The 23,451-nt window shown below is 41.9% G+C and overlaps 1 protein-coding gene across 5 annotated transcripts in view; it reads left to right on the plus strand.

The window, feature by feature from the left end:
• The window catches only part of slc12a7b (solute carrier family 12 member 7b), an 89,496-nt gene that overhangs the window by 27,610 nt on the left and 38,435 nt on the right, over nt 1-23,451 (plus strand). The window lies entirely within an intron of this gene.

Consider the following 23,451-nt stretch of genomic DNA (forward strand, 5'->3'; position numbering starts at 1 on the left):
CTGAGAAGTGAAGCTGGGAGGCTTTGTCTAAGGTTATTTAGATTAGATAGCCTCAGCGTGAGTCTGTGTCCTGACCCAGCTGTGTTGCTCAACACTTCAGCAGCGTGTTTGTCTTTTACTGAGGGCAGCCTGCGCGCCCTGTAAAACAGTATGTCCATGTTATTCCATCTGGAGTGAGGCCCATCGGTAGATCGAGGGAGACAACATAACTGTGGAGAATGTAGGCATATCACAATTATTTAAGCTAATCGCATAATCGTTTCCATTCATCTGTATAAAAACAGTTGGATGAAATTAACAGAAATGTCATATTTCCATCATTATTTCCACCTTACTTTTACTTTTTTATTTTAACCACTTTCAACCTGGTGTCCGTTTTTCAGGCATTTAAGACAAAGAAAAGCAAAAAAGGTTCATATATTTTTACACATTTTCAAAAATAGTGAAAATAGCAGATTGACAAGCTCACAAGTTGTGTAGTATAAAATCATTAGCCTGCTTTGGTCATTGTGCATCATTTATTTTGATTATTGTACCGGTTGTTGTGATTTTGGTTGACCAACCATGTGGTCCCCTATGAGTCTCCATCTAACTAAGGGTGGTGAGTGATGTTTCAGTTGAGTTTCAGTTGAACAAGATGACAACAGTATCACACTACACGTTGGAGAATATATATACAGTATTGGACAGTGGACTCATGACGTGACCAGAACATATGAAAACAAGGACAGAATGGATAGAATAGAACATGCATCTCATATCGTTGTGCACAGACGTGTCTCTCTGTTAACGTAGCTGATGGTCATCGTATCACGGATATGCTTACGTAGATCCTGTAAGTGATTCCTGTGTACTGGGTCAAGCAGATAAAGGTCATAAATCATGACACCGGTCATTTCTTAATATATTTCAGAAATAGGCTTTATTTACATTTTTGTCATAACCGCCCTGTGCATGTTTTGTTTACAACGCATAAAAGGCAAACATGAATGTAATTTTTATTTATGTTCCAATGTTGAATGCCAAAAACACAATGAAATTCACAATTATTTGTATGACAATTGATAGGACACTCTCTGACATCCAAAAGTTGCTGGTTGTGCTCTAGACTGGTGGTGGAGTCAGGTGTGTAAAAGACCCGCAGCAAGTGAAATGGACTGAGTATTAGCCATTAGCGTTACCCCAACAATGACCTACAAGCGTACACAATGGACTGACATCCTCTGTCTATCACACAAACACACACGACGTGCACCATGCGCAGACGCACTTGCGGAATTCCATCGCGGGGTCAGTCGGAGTGCATCGCCACACTAGCCGTCCCCTTGACTGAGAGTAGTGGGCTGTTTACAGGTTGGGGGCGTGGGGGGTGCAAGAGGAAGGCTAGGAGAGACTTGTTATGAAGGGAATGAAGAGAGGAAGAGGATATGATTTATTTTCCCAAAGGACATGCACCGGTGCACGTGCCAAGCCGGCAAAAGGCAACAAATGACACCGACATCCTTCATGCGAGGGGCAGCGGGAACATGTGACGGGCGCACGTTCAAAGGAATTACACAAAGAGTCCGTCAAATGATCGAGGCGGACATGCTGCCGCCGGTTAGCATCGTCGGAGGAAACGGTTTCGATGAGTCACCTACAGCAGCGGTGTTCAACCACCTTTCTCATATCAAGGTCCATTATTTAATCGGATATTTAGCCTCTCAGACCCAAAAGTTAGAATATTTGTTGGATGAGATTTTGTCCACAATTCCATGCTGTATTGATGTGGTACCATAGGAGAGATGACAGGCAAGCGTTGATCAAAATAACAATTCTTTAATTAAGTAATGCAGATTAACAATAATTTAACTCTTGAGAGCGTAAAATTAAACCAAATGGACCTGTAAGGGTCCATTTGGTTTAATTTTACTCTCTCAAGAGTTAAAGATCTGTAGGGGTCCATTTGGTTTCCAACTCTCCATCATTTAGCTGGGGACCACCTGGAACCCCCTCAAGGACCACTGGTGGTCCCCGGACCACTGGTTGAGAACCACTGACCTACTGTACCTCCCACCACAATACCACGTGCCATCAAGAGTCAACAGTCACCTCTCGAATTGAGCAGCAATATTATAAAGAGAAAGTCACACATCAGCTGAAAGAAACTTGTCCGCAGTCGATCATGTTGCTTTTACCACAAACATCTGGACGGCATTGATTGACCAGAAAGTTACATAACAATAGCGTGTCATTACATAGACTGGCAGCTTCAATCAGTGGTGTTGATGACACAAAGTTGATGACACAAAGTTAGATCAAAGTTAATGACACAAAGTTAGATCATCAATCGGGCTGTCACGATCATGACATTTTAGTTGATGATTAATTGTCATGCAAATAATTGTGGTTAATGATTTAATTGTGTTTTTGGCATTGCACATCGGAGCATACTGTATAAATAAACATGACATTTCTGTTTTCCTTGTAGACTTTGTGAACAAAAATTGCACATGGCAGATATGACAAATAACATAAAAGCCTATTACTGAAATGTACATGGCTAATAATGACTGGTACCATTCATAATCTTATACTTTTAAATAGTGAAAATAGACTATCTACACAAGCTCACAACACGTCTCATCACAACGTGTTGTGAGCCTGTAGAACTGCTAATTTTGTTTTGTTTAGTTGGGACTGAAAGTGGTTAAAAGAGCATGGATGACATGAGAATAATAATGGAAATATGACATTTCTGTTTCATCCAGTTATTATACAGATGAATGGGCTCAAATAATCAGGTGATTGTGTAATAATTGTGACAGGCCAAGTCATCATAAAGTAGCTGTGTTTCAGCCTTAGGCTACGCCGGTAATAAAAGAAGAAAAAGTGAATTAACCAAATAATGATGTTGACTAACCGGTTGCACAGTTATCCGTTTTAACGTCCCAACTCTTCAATAGCTGAACGAGAGTTATTTTTCTTCCCTATAGAAGTGCTTTAACTCCTAATTTAAGTCTTATTTGCTAATTCATATTCCTATATCATAGCAGCTTAGCTCCTCCCCTGCAGCTGTCATTGTGGTTTGACTGATAAGCTGCGTGTGCACGCACGCACACACGCACGCACACACACACACACACACACACACACACACACACACACACACACACACACACACACACACACACACACACACACACACACACACACACAGTCTTTGCCTCTTTTTGGTCTATTTTTGTAACTTTCTGGCCTTTTCTATCTTTATTCTCGCTCTCACTGCAGTTTGGATGTGAGTGAGGCACTGAAGGGTCACATGTGTTTCCTCTAGGTTAGATACACAGGGGCGCCGTTGGCCTAGTGGTTAAGGCGCATACCACATATAGGCTCTAATGTGGGGCTGACGACTTTTGCTGCGTGTCTCTCCCCGTTTCCTGTCACGCTTCACTGTACTGGCAGAAAAGCCCCACAAATATGTAAAGAAATTAAATAAAAAGATACACACATGCACACACATGGGTTGTTTTGAGTCTCACTATGCTTCATCCTTTGACCATTTTTTACAAGCTAAGCAAACTAGACCTTCCTTGACAATAAAGCTATGACATTTTGCTTGTTAAATGATTCTGACAAAGTGATGTTAAAGTGTGTTTCTGGGGCAACCACAACTACTGACACGGCTATCAAACGGCTGCTTAATTGTGGTGCAGAGGTTGTTTGCACACAGCCTTTTTATCCACAGGTTTTCATCTGTGGCTTAGTAGTGGATAAGAGACATTTAGCATGTGTCGTTAGGAAAACATGAAGTCATGTTTGTTGTTTCCTTGCTAATTGTTTACCCGCTCCATCGTTTGATTGGCTTGTGATGTGGGAAATGAACTCTCCCTCCCTTATTCTCTGTGTCTCCACTGAAAGGTTGTTGGATCAACTAATGAACTGCGGCTTGTGTAACAGTACTCCCCGTGTACGCTGGGAACGTACACTGTTTGTCAAGTCTTACTTTGTGTGTGTTTGGGGAGCATGAATGAAGGTGCACAGCAAATCCCATGGCTATTGCTTGACTTTAATGTTTAAACTGCTTGGCTAAATACCACATCTATGGGTAATCTAACGGTCATGTCAAATGTTAGGCTTTAGATATTATTGTTTTGGGCTTATAAGGGTATTAATCTAAATGGTTTGTTGGGGTATTAGTAACTGATGTTGGTTATTAAGAAACCACTGCTTGGTTTGTATGTAGTTACTAGTTACTAGTTACTTTCTTTTCTGTCTCTAGACCACACATTGAATTGGAGTCGGGAACAACTGTCTTAAGTGATTATTGTTGCAATAGATATACTAGTCCATACCCACATTTCCACCCACCGTCCGTCCAGGCTATGGGACCGCGAATACAGATCCCATACTAACACAGCAGCATTGCCATCAGTCCGGGCTATGGGACCGCGACTGCGAGTACAAATCCCGTAGTGAAAATGTTAATAAACAGCCTAAATTTGGGAAAAGTGAAAAATCTACTATCTCACTCCATTCTAACAGCACATTTAAGATAACCCTGTGTATAGCACCAAAAAACAATATGAGCCAAAGAACCATGTTCAGTGCTATAGTAACTTTCATTTTGTTGTTGTTGTGGTGGTGGCCAACTCCATCCACCTGGCACTTAAGATACTTAAAAGGAGGCATTTCGTGACAGCCTTTCAAATGTGATTAGTTAGGATACAGTGTTCCTCTCGTCAACACAATCATAGGATGCATTATCCTGAATTAGTCACGGAGGATCAAAGTAACTTGCTGCACCATCGTCTTCATTAAATCAAATTGGTGACATTAGGCCCTACCTAGAGTGAGGCGATGGCGGCCCTATGCTCCATCTAGGAGCCTACTGGAATAAGTTAAGTAAGTCAAGGCCCTACCTGGTCTGGCAACTAGATTAAAGTATAATGGTACAACTATGAAGAAACGTAAAATTCTTAAGCCTGATTTATAGTTAGTTGCATGCCATCGTTGTGCACCAAAAATAGTCAATCTATAAGCTGTGTCACAGTGTAATGCATTGTGCACAGAGCGGCGTGGCTATTTGACAGCGCACAACATGGCATGCACCCAAGTGGCATTTCGTTTGCATCATGTACCCTGAGTGGGGTGATGTGTGTGGTTTGAGGTTTTATTTGTCACTCACTCATACAGGCACACGCAGCAAAGTGTGGGAATCATGTATTTCTATCCTTGTGGGGGGGACACATTCTCCACAGGATAGTCCAGGATAGTTTGAGTCAAAATGTACCTTGTGGAGAAATTCTTCTGGTCCCCATGTCATTTTTATGGTTATAGAGATTGTTTAAGTCAGGGTCACAAGTAGGGAAATATGGAGGTTGTGGTAAGGGCGATATGTTTAGCATAAGCACTGGTTAAGATCTTGAGATTACAGACTGTGTGTGCATGCCTGCAAGTCATTACTTATTTATTGTGACAAGTGGGTGAGACAGTGACACCATCTGGAGAAGGGTGGACTTGTGTGTGTGTGTGTGTGTGTGTGTGTGTGTGTGTGTGTGTGTGTGTGTGTGTGTGTGTGTGTGTGTGTGTGTGTGTGTGCGTTTGTCACAGAACATTATGTGTTCTGCATTTGTTTGTCTATGTGTGGAAATTAGTAGTCCAAGGAACAAGGAGTTGTTTACAACTGAGCACAGGTTACTCGACAATCGCCTAGCAACATAATGGCTTCATTCTGACATTGTTTCACACGACTGACAATGGAATCTTCCATTATTGAATGTGTGTTATTCAAACGCTTGTAGGACTGTGTGAAATTACTACTTAACGTACTGAACAATGCTACTATATTTGGTTTCCCAATTCCAGCTCACGTAATGAGAACTAGATGACTCTGGGGTTGATGAACCCACGAGTTCACACACATGTCTGTTGAATTCAATCCGGGGGCCACTTTGTGACATGCCAGGGACCGGCAAGGAATAACAGTAGTTGTATGTAATTTAGTTTCTCTCTCTCTCTCTCTCTCACTCTCACTCTCACTCTCACTCTCACTCACTCTCATGATCTTGACGCACCCCCAACACACTTTTGACACACACGCACACGCTCACACACATCAACATTTCCTCCGGTTCCTCACACACTTGACACTTCCACATAGCCTCGACCCCACAGACACCACGCTACGCTAACCGCCCCGCCCACCCTTTACTGTATGTTGCATAACGGACAGCGTTGTTTACCTGAAGGGTTTAAAGGCTTTGGGACTTCACTAAGTGCCAGCCAAACACACACGCACACACACACACAGTCTCACACACACACACACACACACACACACACACACACACACACACACACACACACACACACACACACACACACACACACACACACACACACACACACACACACACACACACACACACACACACACACACACACACACACACACACACACCATGCACTATTGGACATCGAACATGGATCCTTCTTTATAATGATATGATACCCTTTATTTCAGCACCACTTAGACACATCTGCCATTCCATATTCAGCAGTCACTTAACCTTCTCTCATAACATATATTTTATAAAACCATATTAATCCTCCAGGATTTTGCCAAACGTTGGTAGTGGTACAGCAGCCAATAAAGTAAAATATGTAATACAATAGGTAATTAATAAACGTAAAAACTAAACCTATATACATCTCAGTCGTGGGAATTTGTTAAAGTTATAGTTTGTAAAATATTTGTTATATTATTATCAAAATACATAAGCTGCCAGCTGCTCCTCCCTAGAACTACATAGACATTTGGTTGCCAAGCATTAATACAGGTCAAGGAGCCAAAACAATGGCTTGTACTGTGCTTGTTGAAAGTTTCATTATCAAGCATTGATGTGATAACAGGCCGATCATCCTCCCTTGAATGACAGAGCGCTATTGTGACTCCCCCCGGTGAATGACGTCTATGTAGCCTGCATAGCAGCTGTACAGAAGTTCCTCCTGCTACGTTGGGTCCTTAGCAGTGGTGGAAAAAGTACTCAACTTCTTTACTTAAGTAAAAGTATCAATACTGCAATATAGAACTTAGAAGTACTCTGTTACAAGTATAAGTCCAGAATTCTAAATTTACTTGAGTAAAAGTACAAACGTATTGGCATCAACATGTACTTAAAGTACCAAAGGTAAAAGTACTAAAATGTTTGAAAATAGACGATCTACAAGCTCACAACGTGTCGCGGTGCGACGCGTTGTGAGCTTGTAGATCTGCTATTTTCAAATAGTCTATGTATAAAATAGGGCTAAAGTGGTTAATGTATGTTTCATAATATCATAATTTATATCTGAAAAGTAACTAGTAACTAAAGTTCTCAAATAATTGTAGTGGGGTAAAAGTACAATATTTACCTCTGAGATGTAGTGGAGTAGAAGTGAAAGTACTGAAAATTTGAAATACTCAAGTAAATTGTACTTAAGTGCAGTACTTGAGTACATTTACTTAGTTACTTTCCACCACTGGTCCTTAGCCTCCTCCACTGTGTTTTATAAAAAGGCCAGGATTAGCCTAATCTGGTTAAGTGATTACCGCCCATTTCACATGCTCTTAGACGCTCAGATTAATGGGCAGCCATGACAGAGGAGGTAGCGCTGCTGGATGCCAAGCTATTACACTGGCTAAAGCCTGCCCTTTGGGGCTAATGGCTGGCCTATGGGTTTGTGTAGTCTGTCTGCCCCCCGGAGCTGGGGCTAGGGCTGGACTTCACCTTTTGGTGTCGTCTTGCTCCGGTCACACAGAACATCTGTCTCCATCTATAGTTGTTACTAGGTAGATTTCCACTCATTTCAAGTGTGGCAACTTAAGTGTTGTAGTTGATGAACTGGGATGAAAATATTCATAACCTGGTAGCCTACAGTTTAAGGGCTGCACAATTCATTGCGCGAAAGCTGGAATTCCAATAACAGAAGACTGCAATTTAAAAATCATGCAGGGCCGATAGCTTTTGGTGAAAAAGTGGCTTAAAAACGGGTCTCTAGAAATCAATGGGTGACGTCACATTTCCCTTCGTCCATATTTTTTCCCAACCCATACCTCCTGCACCTGCAGCCATACTGTGGCGCTCTGATTGATTTACCATTCATCCCATACGTGACCCTGAGGTGAACGATCGCTCACCGATTCAGCATTCCTGAAGGCCTTCCTAAAAATAATGAGTAATTATCGACTTTCCCCTCCGACGGCCTGGTGGTCATTTATGTACACTGCAGCTAGAATGGAACACACGTGAGGGAATGAATGACTAATGTTGTTTGCGTCTTTCTTTCTTGTTGTCTCTTTCTCTCTCTCTTCTTTTCTTTTTCTCTCATCTCTGTTCCCTTTTCTCTTTCCCTAATTTATGCATATATTTCTTTATTTCTGTTTATCTTTCTTTGACACTAATTACTTCTCTTTACCACAATCTCACTTCCCCCCCTCTCTGTTTGTAGCCTACTGTTGTTCCTGTTATTTTCATGCCTTAAGTAATGATAATGATAATGATAATGAATGTATTTCTATAGTGCTTTTCTAAACAATGTTACAAAGTGCTGCACAGATATGTTAAAAACAAGCAATAAAACAACCAATCAATAAAAACAACAATGTCAACAATATACAGCAATAGAAGTGCCAACTATGTATGTAATATCTGCTAGTGTATCTACGTACAGTACTGTATCTCTCTCTCATCCACTCTCCCCTTACAGCTGTGTCCCTCTACTTTATAACGGCTTTCTTTGCTCCTCCCCTTTCTGTGTGTGTGTGTGGGCGTGTGAGTGAGCGTGTGCGTACACTGTATGAGGGTGTTTACACCCAGTACTCATCCGGGATGAGAAGCTCAGAAAGTGCAGGGAGGGAGGGGGGGTCTGTGTGTGTGTGTGTGTGTGTGTGTGTGTGCACTGTGCACGCCACGGGAGGGCGAGGGTGCTTTGTGATGCGTGGCTGATGATGCTGCTGACACTGTCCTCACTAGTAGTGAGTAGTGACACACACACACACACGCCCACACACTCACTCACACACACACACACACACACACACACACACACACACACACACACACACACACACACACACAACACGCACCATCACAGAAATAGCTGATCCTCAAACACTCTCACACACACACACACACACACACACACACTCAGTATGGGCAGCATCCCTGCTGACTTGCGTACATCACTAGCAGTGGCGCTTCAATTTGGAGACCCTTCTTGTCTTGTACCGGCTGCGCCCCCCTGCTGACAGCCGAGTTGTCAAAGGACTACTACTGCCTAGCGTCCCCCACCCCTTCGAACCCCCCTCTCTGCCCTGCTCCCAGGCATGGAGGTCATGGAGGGCAGTCAGGGCACGGAGCAACTGGGGGAAACCTCTCGACCAAAGGGTAAGTTGTGGCTGCTTGTCATGGCTGAAGTCAACTGTACGACCACGTCACTCGCCGTAAATAAGGGATTGTCAACTGGAAAACTGTTCACTCTCTACAGTTCACTCCCATCAGACCTGAAAACCTCCCTGAAAATCCCTTATTTTGATGCTGTTGTACGCCGGAGTATAAATGAGGCTTCAGTGAAATAGTAGGAGAACTGTTGGAAGCAGGAATTCAGCATAGTCCTGTATCGTTTTCTGCTATACTTTTCTTTCTGACCTAAAACTATCAGAGGGATTTTGATTCTACTTTGGTATTGTTTTCTACACTTTAGGTCAACTGAAGAGGGTAGGCATCTGTTTAATTTGGCTTTTACTGTGGAGTGAAATTGTACTCGCGTAAAGTGAACCATGGCTAGTGTTCTGTAAGTCTGTTGTGTACCTGTGCGTCAGTGTTTATTTGTGTATTTATCAAATCAAGTTGGCTCAACTAACCAGAACAGTTCAAATTCATTTGTTTTCTATGAATAGACTGAAGATTGGACGTAAACATACTGTAGGAAAATATATCTTCTACTGCTACTTAAATATCTAGCTCCTAAATTGAGATTTTTTCTTATGTTTCTATTGACGTTAGCCTAGAGATTCTAGGGTCTGATGGGAGTGATTTTTGATTGATTGACTCCACACCTCTCTCTCTCTTGCTCTCTCTCGCTCTCTCTCTCTCTCTCGCTCTCTCTCTCTCTCTCTCTCTGTGTCTCTCTCTCTCACGTACAGTGAACCGTAGGTTAACTTGCCTAGCACAAGCCAGCTTACAGAGTTGTCAGGGTGTAGAGATTAGTGGTTATAAATAGGACGGCCTGGCCATTTATTACCATAGTGAGGCGATGCTTGTCCTAGACATTAGCACACCCACGCTGGACCAGGTGATTAATTAGTTCCAGGTAGTGCTGGTTTGTTTCTAATGGGAGGACGGGCACTCGGATTCCATGAAGTGTTTTCATAGTTGAGACAGACAATGGGAAATCTGAGTAAGATCTGTGCAAGACATCGATAAAATATCGATATATTGATGAGACTGGATATTGTCTGGGATTATGGTAGTCTTAATATTGTGATATGGTATAAGTGATGTCATTTCCTAGTTTTAATCACTTGACTTCCATACTTAACATTTCTTCAAAAATAGCCCATCGACTACAAGCTCACAACGCCTCACAACAATGCGGTGTTGTGAGCTTGTAGATTGGCTATTTTCAAATAAGAAAATACGATATTACCATCACAATATCAACATCGAGGTATTCGGTCAAATATTTGATTTATTTTGTCCATATTGCTCAGTCCTACCTTGTGGTGGAGACAGGAGGAAATGTCTGCTGAGATTAACATCAACTAGACGGGTGCCTGACTGCCTGTACTACGTAACGATGCAAGTTGGGAATGCATTCCCCATCTGTTTATGCAATACCCGTTGTACCAATTGTACCCCGTTGTACCTGTTTGTCTGTGTGTGTGACACACACACACACACACAGTTTTCAACATCACATACACCTGCATTCATACATCAGCAATTACGCAAACTATTGTCACATCTTATCCCTCTCTCCTTCCCTCCCATTAGTTGCCACTAATTTGATTGACAAATAGACTAGCATGGTAACTTGGGTGCAAGTATTGAAACGTTTATTAATATTGCAGAGTTGCCTAATCATCATCAGATTATATGAATCAGGAGTGAGGTTGTACTTCGGCTATTTGTGCTATTTCCAAACATTTGCTGCCCCCCATAAGATAGAGAGTCATTGTATTGTACATAAAGCTTGTAGTTATCAAGGTTATTGGCACTATATCACCATTGTATTGTTTCAGACGTGGCATGCAGCCTATCCTTGATTCTGTAATGTAAACAGTGAACCAGCCACTTTAGTTCAGTAGCTTCGATGCACCATACTGCCTACAGTAGTTAACTACTTGAACCCTAGCAAACCTCTTCTGGGGGGAACATTGGCCGAAAATAGCTGATCTACAAGCTCACATGTTCTGACACGCTGTGAGCTTGTAGATCAGATATTTTCAGCGAAGAGATTTGATGTAGAAGGGAAAGAGATCGGACCAAGTACAGAGCCAACTCGGGTCAAGTTTAATAAATATATATACGTAGGTTTTGTATGGTGGCATTCACAGTACAATAGATGAAGGCAGTGATGGATGTAACAACCTTTCAGCTGACAGTATTTTTCTCTTAATTACTGCTTTAAACCATTCAATCCAAAACTATATTGTTCCAGGGACCCCCAGAAGCAAAGATTTGAGTTAAAAAATATGTTCAAAGATTTCCACAAAATGTCACGATTTTTCAAAAATAGCAGTTCTACAAGCTCATAGCACGTTAACGCGCTATGAGCTTGTATATCTGCTATTTTTGAATAGCCAAAGTATAAAATAATGGCTATAGCTAAAATCTAAAAGGACATACAGTAGATGCGTTCCCGGATTGAATGGGTTAACTACATAAGAACAATTTGCTGCCAAGAGACGTTTGACTTTGTATACTGTGTTCACATGCATGTTGCATGGTGGGCCACTTGTCCACTGTAAATTGCCCCCAAATAATTGCCCAATGCCTAGTCAATCACCGTCATTGCATTGGCCTTGAGGACTGAGGAGCTAATATTGATGGATTCATTTCAGAAAGCACTTTGACTGCTATAAAACAGTGACTTCAGACAAAGGATGAGGGAAAAAAAGCATACAATAGATACAGTATTACATTTTAACACATACTATGCCTTTATTTGCCCTGCGTGATAAATGGACTGAAAGGTGAGACTCCATATCAGTCATTTATGTGTTGATCAAATACTGCTGCTAATTGGCAAAAAAATAAATGTATACTTACAAAACAACATAATTTAGTTAACTTTGTACAGAATTTTGAATATATAGTTCAAAATGTTTCTCTTTGTTAGGGACAGGGTGCAGGTACGTTTGATTATTGTGAGATATTGAAATCATAGAGCTCTTTCAAGCACCACTAAAGGTGTGTTTTGGTTGGACTTTTATCTGGTTTATCTAGTTGAATTTGGAACCGTTCCTCAGGTCTCAGAGTCTCTCCAGACTTTAGCATACTGTGTTAGTTGTTTGGCGTCTCCGTGTCTAACACCAGCTGTTCAGGTGAGTGTACACAGGACAACTGTTGCATTGTGCTTGATTTGACATTGATTTGTCAACTGGTTTAGCCTCACAATGTTCAATTAGACTTTTAACTGTTATTATAAAGACCAGTTCAGATCAAGGCTTCACGTTGAGATGGGATTAAACTGGTGACTCCTTGCAAAAGAATCAAGATCTATGACTGTAAACATTTGAAAACTGCTCTGGTCTAAGTTTTGTGATTATCAAAGCCAGGAGCACTAACACAGTTAAACTAGGGTTGTCCGATATTGGCTTTTTTACCGATAACCGATATACCGATATTGTCCAACTCTTAATTACCGATACCGATATCAACCGATACCGATATATGCGGGGATTATTGTGATTAGGGTAAGCTCAAATTTCATATCACACACACCATATACAGTAAGAACTCCTGTAACTTCTTTATAAAGCAAAAAAAACAACAAAAAAAAACATTTTTTTTTTTTCCAAAAACCGATACCGATATTTTCCCGATATCAATTTTTATGCTAATATCGGCCGATAATATCGGGAGGCCGATAATATCGGACATCCCTAAGTTAAACATTTCCATAGCAATTAATGTGAACTTTTTCAAGTACCTGTAGGGAGTGAGTGCTCTTCCTTGGCAAAAACATTGAGGCTAAAAGCTCTTTATAGCTCTGTGTGTGATTTGACATGGTACAGTATTATCTGATGAGACAGCAGCCGACTTCAGACATTCATTTCAGACGGGGCAGTTCACGGTCTCAACCCAGGAAAGGTCTATAACAGTCCCCAAAGAACACTTACTGTACATTACATCAGCAGGAATACTACTCGCCTCACTGCTCACAGCGCAACCTCGGCCTCCCCTTTATGCAACTATAGCAACAGCTGCGGAAGGTTAATAAAAATGCATACAGTAGGTGTACACAAAGACTGATTAGCCTGTCTTTGTGCATTATTATAAATAAGAAAGAACTAAGGATTAACTTAGGTGTCACAAATAGAGAAGAAGTCTGACGTGGTGCAGTTGTCTTCTGTTGGAAACATTGTGAGACTTAAATGGTGGAATAAAAGGCAGTTGCATGCTACAGGGGCATAATTGCTTTCATCCATTATTATACACCACCTGGAAACACATGTGCGCGCGCACACAGACACACGCACACACACACACACACACACACACACACACACACACACACACACACACACACACACACACACACACACACACACACACACACGTAATATATTCTACTCTCATCCTCTTATTATCACTTCTACCTATTTGCTCTGCTCTCTTCCACTTAGGCTCCCATCTCGGTCCAGGTACGAATGCTCCAAGTGTTGACGTCATGTGGTCGTCAACAATGTACTGTACATTGTTTCCTCAGCATTTCTCAACTGATGAGAGGGAGTTTGAGTCGGCTTTTTTAATAAGAAAAGGTTTAACAAAAGATGACTAGATAGTTTGAGCCTGGAGTCCCGGACTGAGAACGGCGTGGCTCCAATGTGGATCTTGGATTTAATATTGCCAGCCTGCAACGCCAGCCGTCTATGACATATCATGTACTGTATGACTCCTAATTAGGGCAATGTTTCAGCCCATTCTGAGCCCCATTGACTTCCATTATAAAATTAAAGCTAGTTATTTAGAAAAATAAAACGTGGGGGGGGGCGCTTGGATGTACTTTTGTAGCATACTGGCAGTCTACACAAGACATTTAATGGAAGTGCTGATCAGTCAATAATTTTGAGATATTGGCTCCAGACAAACGGACAGAAACACAAACTCAGACACTGTCTTGTAGGGTATCTTTAAAATGTATTTTTTTTTAAACAATTAATAATTCTAGGCCCAAAACAATTGAGGACAAACGGAACAGACCTCAACTGCACAGCATGACAAACCTAACCAAAATGAGACCTGAGGGAAACAATATATAGTGGGTGATCCGACCTCTCTTAACACAACGGGGAATAGTAACTTTCATTTCAAACAGCAATAAACTGTGTGTAGTTTAACCGGTTATGTGTGTATTCCTTTATGTTTGTAGTATGTAGTGCTGAAAATAAATATAAACTAAATTAATAAACCAAAAAAGACAAATGTCCACCATGTTTTACCGACTTTGTGTGGCCATCACCTGTGGCCATCACAGACACACACAGAAAGACTCTCTTACAGACAGCTGGTCTATTGCCTAATTGTTAAATGTAACCTGTGCCAAAAATTGCTTATAATAACCTCTTCAATCCGGGACAGCATCTGTGTCATTTTAGATGTTGCTAAATATATACTGTAGTATCATACTGTCATGATTTATGACCTTTATCTGCTTGACCCAGTACACGTACATGTGGTGAATCACTCATCTAAGTAAGCATATTGATATCTGTGATACGATGACCATCAGTTACTTTATCAGAGAGACTGACGTGTGTGCACAATGATATGAGATGCATGTTCTATTCTTATCCATTCTGTTCTTGTCCTTGTTTTCATATCATCTGGTCATGTCATGTGTCCACTGTCCAATACAGTATATAGTCTCTAATAGGGGTGTGCCGATTTCACGATACGATACACGATATTGGGCTCACGATATCGATACGATACAATATATGGCACTTTTTTATTATGAATATATAAGGGGGGAAAAAAATCTTATGAAAATATATGGGGGGGGGGAAGCAAATGCAAACAAATACTTCTGTTTTTGCATTATTATTATTGCAAAAAAAAAAAATCGGGACGAAATACCCCCCTAGTCTCTAAGTATGTATTAAACTTCAGAGCTTGTCGTGTGATACTGCCTGGTGGCATCTTGTTCTCCGCGCACGCGACTCAACAGAAACCTCCCTCACCACCCTTAGTTAGAGGGAGACGCTTAGGGACCATATGGTTGGTCAGCCGAAATCACAACACATACGTTTTTCAGAAAACTGTTAGGATTTAGAAGGCGTTCTTAGAATCGGCTTCAGGTCTAAATGGGATAACTTGCTTATAAACTCATTAGGTGAGAGTGGCATCGCCTTCACATCTACAAATCATGTTCTAGAGCAGTGGTTTTCAAACATTACTCTACTATCGCGGAAAGAGCGCCGAAATGTTGAATAGCTCCTGAAGAAGCTGTAAAACAATGAGATGTGACGGAAGCACCCGCTGTTACCGAATTGGATCATAGCACCGGGCACCACAAAGAGATAATCCGTCCCTGTTTGGAAACCACTGTTCTAGTGGATGCTATCGTCTGTTCTCAGTTAGACTATATGAACCTTGAAAAAAGCAATACGTCCGGGTGTTATGCCTCTAGGAGTAATGTGCACATACTGTAGGCTAATCCCTGGTCTTATCCCTGATTCTGTAAATGAATCTGGACCATGTGTCCTGGGACTGTTCCACATGGTGCTGTCAAACATACAAACACACATGCACAACTACTTTGAATAGTTTATACATAAACGTTAATGTACAGTTGCATGCACAGCAATTCACATGTCAAGTTGCATTATGTAAAATAGGATATGTCTTATTAATTCTAATTTATATTCTAATATTCTATTTTTTTATTTCAATAATCCTCCTATACTGTATGGAAAGTTTTCCTCTGCATGTGGCATTTGGTATCTCCGACAGGGATTTGGAACAGCAGGCACCTCATACACAGTACAACTTGTACAAGTGTTAAATAAATGAACTCTCAGAGTTCAATTATCACTAAATCAACACTTCAGATTAGTCTAGGAAAGGTCAACTGCAGGTCACTGAATATCCTACATTCCTTAATGACTGATTTCTATTGGTTTTTAACTCCATTACCGGGTCACTTTTTGGCAACACAAGACCTAGCACATGGATAATACAGTATGTGATGTCTGATCTATCATTTAAATAAATTCCTCTCTTAGTCATAGACATCCTTCCCGCCATTAACACACACACACACACGGTAGAGACTGAGAGTCAAAAAGCAGCACCTGGCCTGAATTAGAAGCAGGACTCCCAGCTTTAGCCTGCCGCCAGGTCTAAAAGAGGATTTGACCACGTTGGATTTAACCAGAGTCATTTAAGATAATGATTACCTGTGGTGTACAGGAGCTGTTTCCCGCCCAGCTAACCAGTGGCTCTTTGTGAGTGTGCGTGCGCGTGCATGCGGCCGCCCATAGGGAGAAAGACGACAACGATCATTATTTCACATTTGCTCTCTTCTCACAGAAACATACGGCCCATGACATGCGGCGTTCTGTGTATTTAAGCCGTACCACTCTGCACTGTACTTTAAAGAGCTCCACCGTACAAGGACATAGTGACTTTCCCTGTGATTACCACAGGGCTTAGCCAGGCTGCAAGCCTCTTACTCCCTCTGCAGCTGGATCAAGCAGTGAAAGTTATCCATGAAATCCCCTAACACAGCCCAGAGATCACACTCTGGGGCTCCACTGATGAATGAAGAGGGCCGACCCCAGAACACCTGGATGGAGGATGACTGAACGGGTTCACGTACACATCGTTAGACCTTCGTCCGTATCCTAAAAGAAAAAAAGTTACAATAGTGAGCTAATGACTGGAAAGCTGTGTTAATTTTGACAGCAAATTCTGATTTAGTCTTAGTCCTTTGAGAAACACAAAATTTCGTTTTAGTCCTATTTTAGTCTTCTGAAATTGTTTAGTCTTAGTCTAGTCTTAGTCGACTAAATATCTAAATCTTAGTCTTTTAGTCTTTTAGTATTTTAGTATTTTAGTATTTTAGCCTTGGTCAACAAAATTAACACTGCTGGAAAGTCATTGGATCGGAATCTAGTTTCTTCTTGCTTAGTCACCAACTGAATTACCATTGGACAACTGTCCAAGGTGTGTGTGTGTTTGTGTGTGTGTGTGTGTGTGTGTGTGTGTGTGTGTGTGTGTGTGTGTGTGTGTGTGTGTGTGTGTGTGTGTGTGTTCTCTCCCATAAAACGGTAATCTCTCTGTAGTCTGGAGGTCTTGTTCAGTTAAACAAGGGGTGAGAATTATGACTTGTCACCGATCTATCTAGATTAGAAAATGGAGTGTGGGAGAATGAGTTAACTTTGCTGCCATCCTGAATGAGTGTGGATATCAGAATTAGCTTCATAATCATCATCATATTATATAAGGGGAATGGAAAGGGATTTTCTTTTCTGTTCCTTTACACACACACACACACACACACACACACACACACACACACACACACACACACACACACACACACACACACACACAATTGAACCAACGGTGGGTAATTGTGTTTACCTTGACCGAGAGACCAGGCTGGTAGCACGTGGATTTGACAGCACCACTTTGCTCCCACCTCTCCTGCCCATTCAAAAACATTTGCTTAGCGCGAGGCAGTGCAGAATGCTGGGTGCAAAAGGCCTCACTGCGGTTCTCAGCTGGGTTCTAGAATGTTCTCTCCAAAGAGCCGCGAGGATGCGGCGAGCTGTGTGGAGCGGCAGTGTGAGAGTTGTTGTGGCCTGTCGAGAACATGCAGAGGGTTATCTGACGTTCCATTGTGGGTGTGGGCGTCATGGGATAAATTGTTTACCTCCCTGTATGTCCGTTAGATCAGTGGTTCTCAACCTTTTCAGGCCTCGACCCCCCCCCAAAATAATCCTATTTGAACTGGGATCCCCCGACCCTGACTAGGACTTAAAATTGTAGGAGTTGAGGCATTACATTTAGTTTGACTCGGTTATATAGATTAATATTGTGAAAATACTGTAGCTGATCTACAAGCTTGTATTTCAGCTACAGTATGTATTTATTATTTGCCTCTTTCTTATATTAATTGACAATTTGGCCAAGGTTTGACCAGTTTTTATTGTTGATTACTTTGATGCAGTAATGGTCTTTTTTAATTGTTTTATTTTTTTTGGTAACTATTAAAAAAGGTCTTAATAGTTCTTTATGACAGTAAAGGTCACTTTACTGTCATCTAGGGACCCCCCCCCCCCCCCTGGGGGTCCCGACCCACAGGTTGAGAACCACTGCGATGAAGTAGGGAGAGCTTAGAGAACTAAAGAGGTCAAGACAGGTGTTTGGGGTAGTGATTCATTGCCTTTTGGCTGATGGGGTAGAAGATGAATGTGTTCTGTTAAAATCCTTAACCCTATTGGCCATATTGATTCTCGAAGGAGATAATATAAGAACTATGAACCAATCTTCATATCGCAATAATATAACAGGGATTAATTTCATTTTCCATTAAAAAATATATTTTTATTTTGTACCCCTTTTTCTCCCCAATTTAGTCGTTGTGTCAATTCATTCCTCCCCGCACACATTTGTGTGTTGTCACTATCCTACTAGACTGAGAGAACGAGAGCAATCCATGGTCTCGAAGGGCGGATCCAAACCCAGGCGCCCGGAGCAGTGCGCGTCCTCCGATTGCTTCACCAATCTATGTCCCCGCCTCCCCTCCCCTCCCCCCCTCCCCCCCCCCCCCCGGTCTGTGCATGGAGCACGCTGGCGTCACCAAATTTAGAGCGACGCCCCTCTGCACTCTGGTTGGTTAGGAGTTAACAAGGTCCTAAGACCATCGTTCCTGCACCGTTCGCCCAGACTTTTTTTCTTTTGAAACAAAAACAAAAAGTCTGGGTTTCCGAGGCTACTATCCTACTGACTCACCTACCAGTGAGGAGCCCCCACCGGGAGTACTCCTCCCACCCAACACTCCCTGCTGACAGGTGAGCATGCACTATACCACTGTGCCACCCGAACGCCCTAGATATTTCCAGATTTTGCATCAAACTCTTGTCGGCTGTCACTTATGTCAAGAGGTCAGTAATTCCGTTTTAGAGTAGGGGAAGGGGGTGTCTTTTCTGGGCCCAGAGGGAGGGTAAATTGCTATAACAGCAATTTGACCTGCTTTTACAGCTTCACCCAGCTGCTCAGATGGCTTTTTATGAGCACACACGGGGAAGCTGTTAGGGGTTACGTGTCTTGCTCAGGCCAGGGACACTTCGACATGTAGATGGGCGAGCCGAGGGTCGAACCGGTTACACCTTCTGATTCCCACTCATCTATTGATTCTTCTGTCTTTTGAGTTAGAATTCAAAAAGATGCTTATGATGCTTGTTAAGTTACACATTCATGATTAGGATGGTAAATTAGTAATTGAACTAAATGTTGACAAGAAATACCTTCTTCGGAAGATAAACCATGTCGTCCCTATGTGAAATCACTGTATTCTCTACTGCCAGCTCAAATGAACTTTAAATTGTTATTGTGGTTGCTTTGACGCTAATGCCTCTCATTGTGTTGTTGGTCAATGTTGTGAGGCTAGTTGTCCTCTGTTGATGGTATCGGTTTGTTAGCCAGCCTGGAAAAGCCAGGAAATTAGAGACTAGAATAGCCAAATAGGAATAATCTCCTCTTGGCAGGACTCAAGAGTTGCTATGGCCTTGGCTTTGCAGTGCCCCTTCATAGTTATTTTTTTCTTTACCGACGTTCACTGCAACAACAAAAAAATTAACTATACGTTTAAAAAGTTTATAGTAAGTTTGTAGTGAATGAATGAATGAAAATCAATGACGAGTGAAGGCCTTTGATGCTGTTCCAATCCTGTATCAAATGTGCTGTCTTTCAAAAAGCTCATCAATAACTCATAGTTGCCTTTAGAAAGGCTATTTAGCATAATAGAGCCAGCTGAACACAACACCTCTTAATTGTCTTAATGTCACGTGACATTTGCAAGGCTGAGTTTGCATCATGTCTGACATTGTCTTGCAAACAAGCATGTTCTACAGCAGTGGTTCTCAAACGTTTTCATGTCAAGTACCCCAAAATGTACATGTATGTAGCCGCTGGACACCCATTTGAAAATATTTTGTGCTAGGAAGAGACGAGACAAAAAATATCATGGGGCTTGCGTGTTTAAAGGGATAGTTCACCCCCAAAATGACTTTTTTTCTATCGATTAGTCACCCCATGGAGACTTGAATTCATGGATATGTTTTTTAGTTTTTGTTGCATTCCTAAGCCAATAAGTTCATGACCGGCAGTCTCCTTTGTGTCTCCTAACGGAACCGCTGCCTACCGGTCCACTGGTCATCATATTATTGGCTTATGAATGCAACAAAAACAAAAAGATATCCATGAATTCAAGTCTCCATGGGGTGCTTATCGATATAATTTTTAGCCGCATGCGCTAGCGTCGGCTCTATAAACAGCACTGGTCTTATTCCGACACCCGAGTGAAAAGTGTCGACACCTGAGTCAAAAGTGTCGACACCTAAGTCTCATTGGCTGTCCTGGCTGTCCATCACACTTCCCCCCGTTTAAGCTCCCCTTTTAAGCCAATGGGGAGACGAAAATGTAATGGACACGTTAGTCAACGAATTAGACGAGACGAAAATGTTAGGGCGGGACGAATGGAGAAGAGATCCAATCAGAATTACTCTTTTTGAGGGACTAGTTGGGAAGGGATCCAATCAGAACGATCCTCATTGTTAAGTTAGGTTGAACCACCCGGAAGCACACCATATTAGGGGCCAGCATGGACGAACAGAAATCACAACAAGGCAACGCACAGAGTTACACAGCAGAGAGAGAGAGAAAGGGAGACAGCTTCAGCCAGGATGGTTAGCCTAAATGCTAGCGTGCTTCATTAGACCTAGTTTGGCTATTAAGTTATTATTTGCCCATGTTCACACTGACTTCAATCTTAGCTATTGTTGGGAAGACCCATGTGGTGTCACAAAATGTTGCCACCACTTATATAAAAAACATTCGAGCGTTAATTTGCAACGCTAAATGTTGCCAGGTTTGGCGAGAGAAACAAGCAATCCAAAAAACAAGTAATCAGGTCTATGAAAAGATTGGGGCCAAAAAAGCCTGCCACATGCGGCTTTATTATGACTTTGGTCATACTTGTTTTGGGGAGGTGAACTATCCCTTTAAACTGTTCCTCATTTTGCTGGTGACCCCTGGGACCCCCCCAAGGACCCCGGGGGCCCCAGACCCCACTTGGGGAACCCTGTTCGAGAGTATGTGTTGTAGGTGTCTTATAGCAAGGTTAGCCTTTTGGCTAATAGGTCATTACATTCAGTGCTGTATTGACCACATGATTAGCTCCACCAGCGCTAAAAAACAACAACTAGAGACTAGCTCTGTTCCTCTGTGTGGCTGAGACTAGCTCTCTGTGTGGCTGAGACTAGCTCTCTGTGTGGCTATGTGTCTGTGTCTGCCTGTGCGTGGCTAATCTCGCAAACCGCTGGAGCAGTTAGCGACAAACTGTGTTTTTGCACGGCGCCAGTAGATGAAGGAAGACACTCCCAGTCCCTGGGTGTTTTTCCAATCCATCAACTCCAAAATATGTTTGTTCTGTTTGTTTTTTTTACGCGTGCATTACCCCCGCCCACCCAGTGCTACACATCATCCCTGCTAATTGTCACATTCTTGGATACTTAACATACTGCAGTGCAAAAGTGATGTTGCACAGCCCTGGGCAGACAACCTGATCTGTCAGAGCTCTGCACACTGTAGAGGGCCCCTTTCTAGTTTTGGAATAATCTTACTCTTCTGAAAGGCTTGCCTCTATACAACCAGAAGATATCTCCAGGGGTTACCTATTGTTAATATTACAGCAGGCAAATATTTGCAGCAATAAATGCAAACATTTCTATTCTCATCTGAATGCTTCATGTTCTGTTAATCATTTGAATGAGGTCTAGGGTATACAGCATGGAATTGTGAACAAAATCGTATCCAATGATAACAAAATATTCTAAGTCTTGGGTCTGAGAGTCTAAATGTCATCAAATGGTGGTCCGTGGCTCAAATGCCGAATAAATAATGGACCTTGATATGAAAAGGGTTGAAAACCACTGTTTTAGAGCATGTTTTTGAATGCTTGATCAATCTCAAAATACAGAACAGTAGTGAGATGCACAGGTTCAGCAAATAGTGAAACCTTTTTACACATTTTTAAACCTTTTAGCTCTTTACAATGTTCACCCACTTACACACCGACGATGGAGGTAAACCATGCCAGGCATCAGCCTGCTCATCAGGAACAGTTAGGGGTTCAGTGTTTTGCTCAAGGACACTTTGACACACAAAGCCAGGGGGTCGTACCGATTCGGAGAACCTTCTAGTTTCCAGATGGCCACTCCTCTACCTCCTGAGTCACTGCTGCCCATACTGCGTGTGTGCGCGTGTGTAAAAAAATGACACACACACAAACACACACACAACTTTTCAAGAGAGCCATCAAGGTCTTAGACAAGAAACCAAACTCATACCATCATTGTAGCATTTTGGAAAAGTATCACTTTTTAAACATTGATCATTTTAAGGAAGTGGTTCTCAACCAGTGGTCCCGGGACCACCAGTGGTCCTTGAGGGGGTCCCAGGTGGTCCCCAGCTAAATGATGGAGAGTTGGTAACCAAATGGACCCTTATAGATCTCTAACTCTTAAGAGCGTAAAATGAAACCAAATGGACCCTTACGGATCCATTTGGTTTCTTTTTACGCTCTCAAGAGTTAAATTATTGTTAAACATCTGCATTACTTCGTAATCGTTATTTTGATCAACGTTTGCCTGTTGTTTCTCCTATGTTACCAACATCAATACAGCATGGAATTGTGGACAAAATCCTATCCAACGATAACAAAATATTCTAGGTTTTGGGTTAGACTTAGAGTCTAAATCTCATCAAATGGTGGTGAGTGGCCCAAATGCCGAAGAAATAATGGTCCTTGGTATGAAAATGTTTTAAGGATTTTAAAAGTCTCTGCTTTGTCTATACGTGTCTACATGGACTGGCTCCTCCTCCAGCGTGTGATGTTATCCACAGGAAGAGAGACACTGGATGTGACACTAGGTCACACACCAGAGGGGACTGTGAGGTCCATATTTGT

Source organism: Gymnoscopelus microlampas (genome assembly GCF_963454915.1).
Source record: "Gymnoscopelus microlampas genome assembly, chromosome: 22".
Classification (NCBI taxonomy): Eukaryota; Metazoa; Chordata; class Actinopteri; order Myctophiformes; family Myctophidae; genus Gymnoscopelus; species Gymnoscopelus microlampas.